The sequence below is a fragment of the Mastomys coucha genome, unplaced genomic scaffold (assembly GCF_008632895.1).
Source record: "Mastomys coucha isolate ucsf_1 unplaced genomic scaffold, UCSF_Mcou_1 pScaffold21, whole genome shotgun sequence".
NCBI lineage: Eukaryota > Metazoa > Chordata > Mammalia > Rodentia > Muridae > Mastomys > Mastomys coucha.
The window spans coordinates 9,285,252-9,291,701 of record NW_022196904.1 but is presented as its reverse complement, the minus strand read 5'-3'; positions in this window follow the sequence as shown (position 1 = coordinate 9,291,701).

The window sequence follows — 6,450 nt, the reverse complement described above, 5'->3', positions numbered from 1 at the left end:
AAAAAAAAAAAAAGTCTTAGGCCACCCTGGACTGCATAGGAAGACATCTCAAAACAACAATAACACAAAAAAAATTCACTTTTTGCAAACCAGGAAAGAAACAGGATCCATGCATGCAGGGCAGGGATTCTGTCCATCTGTGCAACAGTAACACTCCCAGTCATAGTAAATGCATGGCAGACATAATATAACAATGGCAGGATTGTTATTTTCCTTGAAAACTAACACAGGATGAGATTACTCATTTTCTTAGCACTTACAAAATCTGTATTTTTAATTTCTCTTTTTGGATTGTTTGACCCTCTCCCTGACTAAACATTAATTCTGCAAAGATGGTAACTCATATCAAAATGGGAGTATGGGGGCTAAGATACAGCTCAGTGATAGGGGCCTTGCCTAGGATGTGTGTGGCCCAGAACCCATGTTAGTAGGTTCACATTTATGCTAGCTCCAGGGTATCTGACATCTTGTTCTGAACTTAGTCAGTACCTGCATACTGTGGTGTGCATTCAAATAGATACACTTACGTAAATATAACTGAAACACAACACATTTTTTTTTTTTGCCAGAGCAGAAAGTGCTTTTATCTACTGAGCCATCTCTTGAACCCCTCCTCCTTTGCCCTTTCTGTGATATGATGATGAAGCAAGGTCCTACCAAGGATGACTAAGCCCTCAGAAGACACTGGATCTGTTGGCATTTTGCTCTTGGAATTCCCAGGCTCTGAACCAAGAGGAATACATTTCTATTGTTGATATAAGTGACTCACTCTATTTTGTTACAGCAGCCCAAACAGACTTTAGATGGTGGTGGTAAAGAATATCAGGGCACCTGGGAACACAGAAGAATGACCCGGCTCTGCCCTAAAGCTTTAAAGCCACTGGGCTCATATTGATATGTCTCATTCACCATGAGTTTCTCTGCCTCTGCTATTTTCAGGTCAGGTCTGTGGCTTATTAAAATTTATTCTATTTGACATTTCCTATAATTAAATAGTCAAGTTTCTAAAGCCCAAGATACAGTCTAAGTATATGCTTATACATGTAAGCCCTACACCCATTTTTAACTCAGGAGAGCTAGAGTCTACAATGTGAGCAGAGCATCAAGGATAGGGAGGCAATCTTACTAACAGAAAGCAATAGCCCAACACCTGCAGCGTCACACTGTGTTATAGGATCCACTGGAAGATTTCAGTTGCCCTAACTTCTCCTGGCTCTTGAAATATGCCAGCTCTTGAAAGGTCACTTGTTCCTGAAAACCACATGAATTTCAGATAAGAAATTCCTTACGTCCTTAGCGGAGCCATTCGAGACTCATTCTGGTGGGGCAACTGGTTGTAGGAACATTAAATAAACTAGAAGAGTTCTCTTCAGTTAAGGAGGTGACAGTCAATTTTCCTGTGGAATCTAGGGGTCCTTGTAGAATATTTAAATAGGGAATAATGTCTTCAGCTATAAGATCGTTTTCAACAATTTAGATGAAGAAACATTTTAAAAGATTTTTATTTTTAATTCTGTATGTGTATGGGAACTGCACTCTCTGTCTCTCTGACTCTGTCTCTGTCTATCTGTCTGTCTGTCTCTCTGTGTCTCTGTCTCTGTCTCTTTCTTTCTGTATACTTTTGCCTGAAAGAGGGCAGAGGCATCGGATTTCCCCCGAACTAGAGTTACATGTGCCACCTGGTATGCATACTGAGAATCCAACATGGCTCCTCTACAGGAGCAGTATTTACTGTGAATCACTGAACAATGGAATAAAATGATGAGGAATTAACAATTAAGTGACAAAAAATTACGGGTAAGTTAGCATCCGCCAGAAAGCGCTCTCCTGTGGGTACCCTTAAAGCAGTTGTACCTGGACAGTGAGGAAGGGAGCATCTGCAAAAACTACCAGGCTGGACCCCTGGAGGGAGCTGTGGGGCCAAAATGAGTCGCGGACATTCTCATGTGAGATGCTTGGAACCAGACGTATTGCAGATTTTAAGGATTTTTAAAGTTTGGAATATTTGCATACATTTCTTTCTTTCTTTTTTTTTTTTTTTTTGGCTTAAAACGTGTTAAGATTCTAGATTCTCAGATTAAGGATGCTTCAACCTGTATGCTTAATCTAATGAAACAAAATCCTTGCCACGGGGAAAAAAGAAAGTTTAAGAAAACATAATCCAGGCTGGAGTAGTGGCTCAGTGGTAAAAGCACTTACTATTTTTGTAGAGAACCTGGGTTCAGTTCCAGGCACCTATGTGGCAGCTCACAGCCATCTGTAACTCGAGTTCTAATGGATCCTATGCCCTGACATTGATGGGCACCTGGCATGCACCAGGTGCATTTATGTATATGCCAGGTGCATATACATAAATGTGTGACACACTCTTACACACACAGTGAGAAAAAGCCATAATCCCAGCAATAAATGCTCGTGTAGCTATAGGGAAAGGGGAACACTTATTCACTGCTGAGGGCTGTGCAAAATAGGACAGTTACGATGTAAATCAGTGTGGAGGTTCCTCATCACTCTTGGGTATATACCCAAAGGACTCTCTCTGTATCCTTCTATAGAGAGACCTGCACATCTATGTTTTCTGCTGCTCTATTCACAATAAGCAGGAAATTGAAACAGCCTAGATATCCATAAACCAATGAATGGATAATGAAAACGCTGTATAGACACACAATGGACTACTATAAGCTAGTAAGTTATCAGCAATTAAATATATTAAATTCTCAGATAAATGGATGGAACTGGAAACAACCATTTGTAATGACCCCTGAATTACTAATGTTGGCTCTCTGTGGTTAAAACCTTGCCTAAGAAACTCCAGTGTTGTGTATAGACAGTTTATACCTGAAGAAGCTTCCCAGCTTTCTTCCCTCCCCTACCTCCCCAGCAGCTGAGAGAACTCAGGCTAGTGTTAGAATGCTCTACCCACAACCCCCCCTAAATGAAAACACCTCGTAGAGCCTAGTGCTAATGAGAGAGACATCCTCCCAGGTGCCTCTCCAGGTGCCTGCCTTGAGGCCTCAAAGAAATAACAAACCCAGAGAAGATCAGAGTCTTCCCCCACCCCCCACCCCTGCAGTCACTCGTTTACCCAGTAGGTCTACAGTATCAAGGTTAAAACTTGATCACGGACAAGAGGCATTATGACTCCAAAGGGAGTTTGTCTCCTGGGTATTTCAGTCAGTTGCTGGAATCTCCTAACTTAGATGTGTTCCAGATTGATCTCTGCTAAGTCTGTGGAGAGATCTGCATGCTTTCTTTATTCAGGCATAAAGGTGCCCTAAGAAATATTTTGTTATAGCTAACACTGAGATTGAACATTATTCCCTGGCCTCCACAGTGTTTCAATAATCCTAATTGATCTCCTAGCTGTAGTTAGCTTGGAATTTCTACAAAGGAGCTGTCTTATCAGACAGAGTGTCTCTAAAGTTAGAGATAGCAGTTAGGCATTAATTGCCAGAGCAGTCCCAAAAAGTTAGAGATAGCAGTTAGGCACTATTTGCCAGAGCAGTCCCACAAAGTTAGAGATAGCAGTTAGGCACAAATCATCAGAGCAGTCCCACAAAGTTAGAGATAGCAGTTAGGCACTAATTACTAAGAGCAGTCCCACACAAGGCAGAATTATTTTGCTGACTAGAGAGAAGTTATAGGGCTTCCCTCACTAATTATTTACCTTATAGCCAAGGAATGCTAAAATACGACCCTCAGATGCTTGCCTCAAGACAGATGCTTGCCTCAAGACAGACCCTGAGAGTTTATCTTGGGGATGCCAGGACAACCCAGTCCGAAGAATGACACTGAAAGACTGAATTTAGAAATTTGGGAAAAGCATGTTAATGGAAATGCATTAATGTATAACCATTATTTAAAGAAGGCATAGGAAGGGCTGGCGAGATGGCTCAGCAGGTAAGAGCACTGACTGCTCTTCCGAAGGTCCTGAGTTCGGATCCCAGCAACCACATGGTGGCTCACAACCACCCGAAATGAGATCTGACGCCCTCTTCTGGTGCGTCTAAAGACAGCTACAGTGAATTACGTTGGAGCGAACCAGAGTGAGCCAGAGCGAACCAGAGTGAGCCAGAGCGAGCCAGAGCGAGCCAGAGCGAGCAGGGCCGGCAGAGGTCCTGAATTCAATTCCCAGCAGCCACACACATGATAGCTCGTGGACATCTGTACAACCATAAATAAATTAAATATTTAAAAAAAAAAAAAAAAGAAGGCATAGGAAGTCTCTTTAACGAGCCAGGAAGGTGGACTGGTCAGTTCCAGGAACAAGATAGTGGTCAGCTATTAAGAAGATAGCATTGACTAAACAACAGGATCTAATTAGTCCTAGGAGTGGTCAGCCATTAAGAAGATAGCATTGACCAAACCACATTCCTCTAGACCATGAGTGTGCAGGATGACTTCCTTGTGACCTGACTCAGCTAGGTAGTGGGTTCCTTTGGAATTTTCCATTGTTCTCTTGTTATGTTTCCCTGGTAACCCTCTCACCCCCCTAGTTTGTGGTTTTTCCCTTTAAATACCAAGTACTCCTCGTGCTCGTGGTTGAACCCCTCTGGCCTGCCAGGCTATGAGTTCGACCCCAGATCTGGAATAAACCTCATGTGATTACAGCAAGTTCAGTCTCTCGTGAGCCATTGGGTGGTCGCGTCATCCCGAGACTTGAGTAAGGATCTCTCCAGTTCTGGGGGTCTTTCAACACCACTGCTCCTCTGCCTTACACCTGGCTGATTGATTGTCCTGATCTTGATGTGACCATCTCCTGCCTAAGTGATTTCTGTAGTTTGCCCTGTTCTCTGTATACCATATAAACCTGACTTCTACTTTGTACAAATTGCATTCAGTTTCAGCACTCCCTTGTGTCTGTTTCTGTTTGTCATTTCTTCGCCAACGCCTTGTCTATCTGACTAGGACCCTGTTCCCCTCACGGGTTGAGGGAGGCCTAGACTGGCTGGCCTGTGGCACCCCCCCTCCCCGTTTAAATAATAGAAAAAGATAATCAGAGATCACAGACAGATATGGCTGGCCATAAAATTAGTTACTGATAACCCCAAAACAGACACTCATTAATCCCCCACCAGCTTCAGTTCCGCCCTAACCAGTGGTTATAGCATTTCACTCCCCTCACTCTGAAGCATCCTAAGAATTCCCAACTTTGTATATAAATCCCATGTTTTTTCAAGGCTCATTTGTCACACGCAAGCACTTGCTCTTAGTGAGTGCAAAGCATGTGATCCAAGTCTGGACTCGAATAAAAGGCACTTTTGTAAGTTACAGCGGACTTTGCAATTCTTGGGCTCGTTTGGGTTTTCCCGTGGTCTCTGGGCACAACACATTCTGAGGCAACCTGGACCTAAACAGATAAACTTCATGTTATTCTGTAAACTTCTGTTATCTGTAGATGTTAGCTTTGAATCTTTGTTTCCGTTAGAAAAACCCATAGAAGCTAGGAAATTTGTAAAGGCCCACCATTTTGTGTGTGTGCGCTTGCTTGCTTGCTTGAATGTACAGTTGGATGGGATGACAGAACAAAGTGGTGTAAACACTTAAAGGGGAATAATGATACAGGAAGGCTAAGATCATGTGAAAACATACGACTGTTCATACTCTCTCATTAGCACTAGGCTCTACAAGGTGTTTTCATTAAGGGGGATTTATGGGTAGAGCATTCTAACACTAGCCTGAGTTCTCTCAGCTGCTGGGGAGGGAGCCCTGAGAAGCTTATTGATATTTTTTGTTCTGTTTTGTTTTCTGGATATCAGGGATTCTCTTGTTCTGCTCTAATGGACACACGTGAGCACACTATGCAGCTGGCTTTATAAGGGGCTGGGAATTAACTCAGTTCTTCATGTTTGTACTTTTCCTACTCAGCATCTCCTCAACTCTACATTTGCAATATTAACAATATAATCATGAGAATGGTGACAAACACCCAGAGAGGTACTCAGTTTAATCGTGGAAGCCTGTTTCTTGGGTCCTTGGCAGCAGGCACAGAAGCTCCTCCCTTTGTGGTGCGGCTAGACCCGAGGTCTGTACTCTATCCTCAATCCCGGATTTCCCGATGTAGGGACGTGTAGGACAGATTACTTTCAATCACCGAAATCTTCGCTCTAAGCTAGGAAATTTCAAGTCTTGGGCGAATGCTTGCACGCTGGGGCTTAGCTTCTCCTCAAAGACCCTCAGATCCCTAGAAGTCTGCCCCGCCCCCTTGGTCTCAGAAGCAACTCCACAAGACAAAAGAAGCATAAACCACACCTCTCGCTTCGGTGCAGTCGGCTGTTTGCTTTCTCTGAGGCTTCAGTCCCTCCCCTCCCCGGCCCAGCCACACGAACGCCCCCCTCTCACTCATGGCTAAACCTCAAAACAAAGGCAGCGGCTTGTCACTGGGAGTGCGCCTGCGCACTGACTACACTTCCCAGAGGCCCGTGCGCGCACTTCCGGTCCCTTCCC